The following is a 9,265-nucleotide window of genomic DNA, read 5'->3' on the forward strand; positions in this document are numbered from 1 at the left end:
GTTTTGGGATATGGCTGTAAAACTGACAGTTGGGCTTGAGTGTTACTGGAGTTGGAGGATGGTTGGACCCAGGGCTTTATTCTGGACCATTCTGTGCCCAGAGGCAGCCAAGTGGGTGGAAGCTGGACATGAATCTTTCCTAGGCTCTGCAGTGGTGTTTTCCTCGGATCTGGGGCTATCACTAACTTGTGATCACCCCAACTTGTGAAAACATACTTTGCTGATGAGAAAATACTTCTTTTTTAAGAGTGCTGTGCATCAGGGTAGTTGAATACTTCTGTACTAACTTTCTTCAGGGTATCTGTAGATTATTCTATAAAGTATGAATTCATCTGATGAAGATACACCTATGCAGAACTTGTGAGAACTTCACCTCTGAGAACTTGTTTGTGCTTTGCTGAGATATGGGTTAATTTACGCCAGGAGACTTAAGAAGACTTAGGGCAGCTCCCATTCAGTCTGACCCCTCTGTGGATTCAGTTTCCAGTAAAATCAATAAATTTCTTTCTTTTTTTTTTTTGGTGACAAAGCCATTGCTGGTCTGACACATCATGAGCAGGGTTCACCACTAACCACCCAGCTGTGCCTGTGCTTTCATGGCCTTTGCATCAGCTCATGTGCAGTTGGTGTGAAGGAGTCATGTGGCTGCTAAGCTGAAGGTTTTTAATTTAACATCACCTTAGGTATAGTTTGTAATTTTTGTTCTGTGGCAGTGAATGACCGTTTTATTCCATTACCTAGTCTGCTTGCTGTAATTTCCAGGGTTTATTTTAAAATTAGTACACTGGCTATATGCAACTCTACCTTCTCTTCCAAGAAGTTCGTGTTCTTCACCAACTTCTGTGTGCCATTAAACATGAATATCAGAACTGCTTTCTTATTTATTCTAATTTGTAATTTATAAAACCCCAGTTTGTTGTTCTAATGTTTGTTGTACACTAGAAACACAGCTTATAACTTGCTCCAAACCCAGAAAATCCTTTACCCAAGACAGTCCCACCCCATCAAATCAGTTGGCCTTGAGCCTCTTCCTTAGTTAACATCTGAGTAAAGAAAGGGCTCAGCTGGACTCCCTCTCTAAATCCTGCCTGAATTAACTCCGTTTTGCATTTGTAGAAATCAGTGCAGAACAGGACCCTCTGGGTAGTTCACTGAGGACTCTTCTGCTAGTCTCCTTCAGGTACTTCAGGTTTTTCTCTGGTCTTTCAGCCGTGTTTCAGGCTGTGCTGGGGGCTGGGGGGCATTGGGGAGGAGTGGCTCCGGCAGTGGGCCATCTGCAGCCCTCTACTCTGGGGAAGCTGGGACCACTTGCAATTTCACACACAGGCAGCACTAATCTACAATAAATCTTATGAAATCAATAAAAATATGGAAAGTATATCATTTTTAAAGAAAAAACACATGAGATGGCTATTAAGGGCACAGCCATTCTAATACCTGTGTCTGGTTGAAACTGCAATTAAAAACATTCCAATAATAAATCTACTTTCAGTCTCGTTTAATGCTTTTAAGTTGCTTGAAAGTTCAAACTGGTATCCCAAAAATGTGCCAGGACTTTCACAATGTATTTTATAGACTCATAAATAAATATGGCAATTAATCTAAGCTATATTTCTTTCATATTTGATGACAATTTATTATGACACTCACTCATTCAGTGCACAAAAACTCTAATGCACTTAAAATCGGATTTCAAACTAAACGTTTTATGGGAAAATATAGTATTGATCATCCATTTAACGATATCATGTGATGATTCATAACCTGCTATAAAAAAGGATCTTATGAGGACATGCAGAATGAGTTTTGTGGACCATTCTCATCACAAAATCCAACAAGATCTGTAGTTCTCAATGATGTTTTATATTTCTGTTTGGAGTCTTTGCCTATAATGGTTTGGTGGTTTATGATAGATAGCAACTTTAAGATAAAACATTTTTCATATTTAAGTTAAATAGTGTCTAATTTGTTAAACATATACTGTTATATGCACTTTTATACTGTCCATTTACACAAATTCATGCACAAAGTTTGTTCCTTTCAAGGATAATTTCCAGAATTTTGTTTATATTCCTTGGGCTGTTTGTGCAATACACATCTGCTGCTGTGTTCTTTAATAAAAACGTGACCCAGGAGTCACATGGCTTCACACGCTGCTCGTTGCTGGTGGTGTGATGCACCCTGTGCAGCTCTGAATGCTGCAGAGGCTTGGTCTCTGACGTGCCAGCAGCAGTGATCTGCAGTCAGCTGTCCCAGCCCTGTGGGGCATTTCTGGAACTGTTTTCAAAGCTGAAAAGCTCCAGAAGATACATCCTGAAAATGCAGGCTGCTGGGGTAATTTATGTGAACTTGGGATCTGGTGCAGAAGGAAGGAAGGGCTTGCAGCATGCTGTGTGCTGCGTGCAGGTTCACACCCAGGCTTCTCCAGTCCTTCAACATCAACTTGCAAACACTTTTCCTCCTTCAACATCAACTTGCAGGCACTTTTCCATGGAAATGTTGGTTTGGTTTGCCCTGTGTGTGGATCAGCCCTCGGACGCAGCCACGTGGGCGACGGGCATCGTTTCTGTGCAGAGGGAGAAGGGGATCCAAAATGGCAAATGTCTTTTTCTGTCTTTATAAATAATTAGTGTCTGCATTTGTGCACTTGACCGGTCTCTCCTTGCTCCTGCCTGCCTGCCCACTGCCCGTGGGGTGGCTCTGCGCCACAGTGGGGTGAGCAGGGCAGCTGGAACAGACGTTTTGCAAGTACCCAATTCCTCATCTCATTCTCTGAAATTCTTAACATAATGATGTCTTCCAGTTTGAGCAGCCCATAGTTGTTGTCAGCCTAACTATCTTCTGGATATCTTTCCTTAATGCCATAGGTTTTGAGTGGTGGTACCAATGCTTGGAGAGACAGCAGAAAGAAATAAGTAGTGAAGGCTAAAGCACGTGGTTAAAGAAGAGTCTCATTTATAAATCAATTTTAATAACATATTTAAAAGCTCTCACATTTGCCTTTAATGTGTTTCCATTTCCCCTTTGGTCATTAATATTTAAAATATTTTTCTTTACTGATCTTTTTTTCTATTGTGTCCTTTCTAACTTCCCTTTCTCTCTTTAATCTGTAATGAGTGAGTTTTTGAAAAATGTATAATCCATGAGAAATCCAGATAATTTGATACAGGAAAAACCTTCAATCCCTTGAAAGAAATTTCAGAGGAGTTGAGTTTAAAAGTTATTCCAAACAGTTTAACTCATAAAAGGGTGTATGTTTTCACTGATAGACTTTCACAATGAGAAGGTGCCATTATTTCTGATAGGAAGTAATAATCAGCAATTAACATTTTTTAAAAAGATAAACTTTTTTAAAAAAAAGTTAAAACCAAACTGTGGATAACATTTTTCAGGAAGCCAGTTGTGGGGGTGACTTCATTCCATGAGTGATTTAAGGGCATGAGATTTGCTGGAAGTTCATTCAGCCTGTATGCCAAGGGCCTACTCTACTTTCGAATATGGAATTTGGGTTCCATGGTTGTACCTATCTTTAAGGTAGAGACTGTCACTTTAAATGTCCTGTAAGAGAAAGAAAATGAAAGGACTGAAGGAGGAGGGTCAGTGACCGGTCTCCTAGTTGGGTAAAAAGCTCAGACATATGCTTTAAAGGATTCATCACATATTATAAATAATGTGGATTTTATAAATGATGTCAAAATGCAGCTGTGGTGTGGGCGATTGCAGCCGCAGATAGGTCTGAGTGCCAGTGCTGCTTCCCCACAGTTTAACTGGAGATTGCTCAGGGGTGAGAGTATTTGTAGCTCCACTTTAGGACAGGGAAGAACCACACCTGTGAGGCCTTTGTTAGGTGGACTTGTTACACCTGGAGCAGGAGGGAGGAGCTGGGCTGTGGTTTGGGATGAAGAGTGGCTGGAAGTAGGAGCACGAGGCTCATGGCTGCAGGACTGGGACTGCCCAAGGTGAGTGAAAAGTGTGGTGGTGTCCCCACTGTGCTCATATCTTCCAGCTGCACTTGTGCTGGTTCTGGGGAGTGCCCTGGGAGAGGCAGCACTTCCCAAGGGCCTTCCTGGGTGTGGGGAGAGAGGGGAGGGGGTCTCCTGAGGCTGAAGGTACCTCTGTCCTTGGTCCAGGCACACAGCAGCCTGTAGCTGGGGTAGCATATCATCTTGAAGGAGACACAAGAGCTAAATTTAATGTGTTGTAAATTCTCTAGAGACAGTGGGGAAACCTCCAGAAGATAATTCATTTATACATCATGGGGAGACTCTGTGGACAATGAATGACATGCTTTATTGTGGAACTGAATAATGACTGCTCATCAGAGCTACTGGAAAGGGTTTAGATACTTAACAACATTGGTTTAGTTTTTTAATTTTAGTTTTATTACTTTAGTTTTTAATTTACTGTGCCTAGGAATACTAAAATGTAACAAAGATGGAATGGGGATCTGCAATGTTTATTATTTTCAAGGAAGAGTTTAGTATGATGTTGTGTGATGTTTGAATACCTACCCAGGCAGTGCTATAGCTCCCATGGCTATTTTGTTTTGTCTTCTTATCTTTGTAAAACTTGTACTGGTCTTTGGGTTTAGCACCAAAGATCTGTACTGGTGGTAATGGTGGAAGAGATATTTGTATATCTTTCTTTCTCTGGCTGCTGTTGAGAGTGAAAGGTGAGTTAGTTGTACCAACTACTGATACAGTGAGTGGTGGGTCTGCCTGAGCACCTTGCTGGGGGCAGTGGGGTGACCCTGGGAGGGGCTGCTTTTCCAAAGTTCCATTGGAACTTTGTCTGTTCCAAAGACAATGCAGTCTCCTGAGGGATGAACCCTAAAAGATGGATAAAGATTTGTTCCTCTGCTAGGTTTGTTCCTCATGCATCAGCTCCCAGTGCCTCTTTGATTATGCAGAGCTAGCAAAAGCCTGAGCAAATGTGCAGTGGGCAGTCAGCAGTGTTGGAATAGCCTTATTATGGGGGCCTGGCTTGCTTGTGCTCCTCATTGTTTCTATGTCTTTTATCACTCAGTAAAAATATTGCCCCACAGATTGTTTTACCTGTACTCATCCATTGAGCTTAAATATTTATCCAACCTCCTTCTGCTGGTTGTAGCCTGTTACGGGGTTTGGCTGTGGAAATAGCTGATGGCCTCCCTTGTGTGCTGTGCTGGGAAGGGATGGAGCAGGCAGGGCTACACAGAGGCCTGCAAAGGGCCCTGGGCATTGCAGCTGTGGGCACAGGTGGGAAACAGCCTCATTCCATCTGCCCCCAGCTCTCTGGCCAGGTGGCTCCTGTTTGCAGGCAATTCCTGTGCAGGCTTGTGTGTGTTGCTCTCCCAGGATTCAGTTTGGGGCTCGATAGCCCTGTGACTGCAGTGGCTGCCTTTTGTTGTTTCTGTGGCTTTGTTTTGGTCATATGTGCCAAATAAGCCCTGGACAGTAGCAAGTGAAGTTAAACCTTTGAAAAAAACCACAATAGAAAGAAAACAATATGAATAATGTCATGTTTAGTGTCAGATTAATTCTTTATGAATGGGTAAATGCCACATGTAGACTGTACACAGTCAGTCTAGTATTATTAGATATGTGTAGAAGCAGTATTCAGAGCTAGTAAAAACCCATGTTTTTTGTAGACACAGTGAGTGAACTCCATGGGGAATGGTTCAAACTGGTGTGGGAAGAATATTCTTGCTCTGCCCAAGGATAATTTTTTTTTTTTTTTAAGATAGCATGAGTGTAGTCTGCACTTGTACTCTTTTTTGCCATTAATTTGCCCATATTTGTCCTTCTAGTCTACTCTCTGTGGAAAAGTGATAAAGTGCAGCTGTTTTATTGGAGCTTAGAAAACGAGGGGTAACAGTGAGAGACAGCTGGCAGATCTTTGACATCAAAGAAATGCAGAAAACTTAAACCCCAGTATCCCTCATATGCCAGACGTGGTCATTAATGCCCAGTGTTACACTTGTGTGTTCCTGGAGCCCCAGCAGTGGCAGTCCCTTGGCTCTGCCGTGGGTGGGGAGCAGCCAGGCCCAGGGCACCGTGCAGGGAATAGCATGGCTGACTGTGGTCTGCAGCCGTGGGGGGCATTGTTAGGTCAGTTTAAGACCAGAGCCTTCAAGTCAGTGTAATTATGTAGGTGTTGCCCTTGCTATTAGCACTTTTGCCCTGATAGCTTTAGTGTATATTTTGCAAATAAAGTTACTGTCAGGTTTCATTATGTTGCTTACTGACCCACTGCTTTGGAGATGCTGTTCTTGCTCTCGGGGACTGGCTGCTTCTGCCACAAGCTGAGTGACACAACCCAGCAGAGACCCATCTCTTCTGGTTTTTGATGTGATGACTTCGAAGAGTTCTGTTGGTGTTCGATACAAGTTGTGACTGCCTCTAAATATTTCTTTTCCTTGTCTCCTGAGTGCTTTCCTGCAAATGTTACCTACTCTCACTAAACTCCAGTCAGTCTAGTTTGTTTTCAGTCATCAAGAAAGGTGTTGGTACATTTAATTATTAAACTAGCAAACAAGGAGTGTTTTGAGACGGGTAGAGGGGAGCAGAGCAGACTGGGTTTCACCGGTTTAGCATTAGCCTAAAACTGCTTCTGTTAATGGAAAGCTTTACCATTAACTTGGGGGTGAAATGTGTAGCTATTAAACAGAGCTGGTAAAATCTCTGGGGTTCTCAGGCATTGCAGTGAAAGAGCCCTCTTGGAGAAAGGCCAGCAAAAGAATGACCCAAAATTCAGTCCTTGCATGATGAGAATTATCAGTATGTAACAAAAATAAAATTACAGTATTGGCTTCTGCCTCCCCAGGGCTGGCTGCTCTCTGCTGTGTGGGTCTGAGTGATGAACTCTTCATAATGAGTTGCTTTCATCTGGTTTGGGCCTTTGCTCTTCTTTTCAGCTTAGTGGAACTGAACCTATTTCTGCTGACAATGGTAGTGTTGTAAGGAGCGTCAGGCTTTAGGTCTCATAGGTGAGTTTGGCACAGTAGAATGTGTCCAGGGCTGCAGTGCCCTCACTGAGTTCAAGTATCGCAATTTTAATTTTAATCTTGTAACTGTCTCTGTATGTACTCAACATCAGCTTGACTTGGGTGTGCTTGCTACTGGACTTTAACAAGAGCTAATCAGTTTAAATGCATCTGCAGTTGTTTTTTGCATCAGTTTAATGAGGTCAATTTAAAATTGAATTCCTAAAGCTATTGCAGGGCTTCACATATTGTCAGGTCAAATAATTATTGAAGGTCAACTTAGTAACAATCTTTAGTAACTGTTTACATCACAATGTCTTCATGGCTACAGTGCGTGAGGACTTCAGGAGCCCCAATTTGAGTTTGTAAATTGTAAGGGAAAATGAATAACTTGGAGAGTGATGTGAGTAACAATCCCTTTCATGAATCCAGGCCATTGTTGAAAGCACATCAAGCTGTTGGTAGATAAATATTTTTCTGGAGTCAAGAACAGAGAAACATGTGACATTTCAATTACCACTGTTCATATTTAAATGTAAATAAGTGGCTTCTTTACTCTATAATTCAACAAACCTTATAATTATGATCTTACGATATTTTCATAGCACTTGCAGAAACATATGGCACTTCAATAAGCAAACAAGGCAAGAAATGGAATTAAGGATTTCTGTGATGTTTGTTTGTGTATTTGTGGCTGTGTTTTAACCTCTGTGTTTAAAATACCTCATTTCTTAATTTAGCAGTTTATATAATAGGAATGAATTTACATGAAACAACACCGAGCCTTGCGGTTGGGTTACTGCTTATGTCCTTAATCTGATGTAGGAGTTTTCTGCTGAAAAAAACCCCACAACTCCTAAGCAGCTGAATAGTGGTTAGAAGTATTGCCAAAGCTAAATGATCATTAAGGACTGCATGGGTCAGTGCCTTATTAATGTAAATTATTTTAGCTCCTGCAAATCCTTCTGTTCAGAACACCATGCTGATAGAGTTTCAGGCTATGATCTGTGCAAAGGGTAGGAAATATTGATTTGACTTGTAATGTTTCTTGATATCCATGACTCAATTCACAAGACCTGTGCAATATCAAGGCTTGAACTGGAGGGATCATTCAGCCCCGACCTGATTTAGTAAAATGCCTCTTAACTGAATTTTGATAGTAATATACAGTAATGCACTTAGCAGCTTGTGAGCTTACTGATCAATATGGAAAGTGTAATGTTATACCAAAAGACTTTGTTTATAATCTCCTTCCCCAGCCTGTGACCCCTGTTCTGCTTTATGTACAAGTTATTGTTCTCAATATACCAAAATACAGAGAAGGGAAATGAAGCTGTGAGCTCCTGAAGTACAAGCTGTGTTACAGTGTGTGTGTACAGCACCATGGTATTTTCTGCTGGCATCCCAGGAAGGCACCATTGGATCTGCTGGAGATGGCCACTGCTTGGAATTATCTTGGAGTGTGTGTGGTGTTTCCTGCCTGTGTCACTGCATGCAGCCCTTGCTTTAGTGGGGGAATGCCAGAGCCAGCTGGAATGCAGTGGAAAGTGAGGTGGCCCTGAAAATCCACGCTCTAGTTTGCAGAGGTGGCTGCTGGCTTTTTTGCCAGGTGAAAACATCAATAATGGCTTGCTCTGTACCAGAGTGTCCATAGTGGATCTCAGAAAAATAAGTGTTAGCTTTTGCAGCAGCAGAGCTGTAGGAACCCCATCCTGCTGCAACACTGCTCCCTCACATTTAAAGAAGTTGTGTGTTTTCCTTAAATGCTGCTGGGTGATATTTCAAAACGGCAGGACTGGGGAAGGATGTGCTCCCTTGGTCACTAGAATGTGATTTCAGGCTTCTGAGATACCTGAGGAGGTTTCTTTTTCTGACCACAGAAGTACTTCCTGATTTTTCAGGGTTTCTTAACTCTCCTCAATTTGGTTGCTGATAAGCAAAGAAATGGTAATTCAACTCAGTTGTGATTTAAATAAATAAAAAGACAGGGAGGAAATCAAGCTGTACCTTAAAAGGGAGTGCAACTACAATGAGATGTATATCACACAGTCTAAATGATTGGGATGGTATAATAAAATATTCACAGAGCCTCTTGAAGTACATGTTCTGTAATATACATTTTAAAATAATGTTGGGTGTTATTGGCTGAAAGCAATTTATCATTCACAGTGAATTTTAGATGTAGGTAGGCTCTTACACTGAGCTAATGCTCATCTTATTCCTTTTATACTCTGTGTTTTGTAATATTCTCCAGAATTAAATTAACAGTGCTACTTGAAACTTTGAAGCCAATTCATGTCT

The sequence above is a fragment of the Corvus moneduloides genome, chromosome 12 (assembly GCF_009650955.1).
Source record: "Corvus moneduloides isolate bCorMon1 chromosome 12, bCorMon1.pri, whole genome shotgun sequence".
Lineage (NCBI taxonomy): Eukaryota > Metazoa > Chordata > Aves > Passeriformes > Corvidae > Corvus > Corvus moneduloides.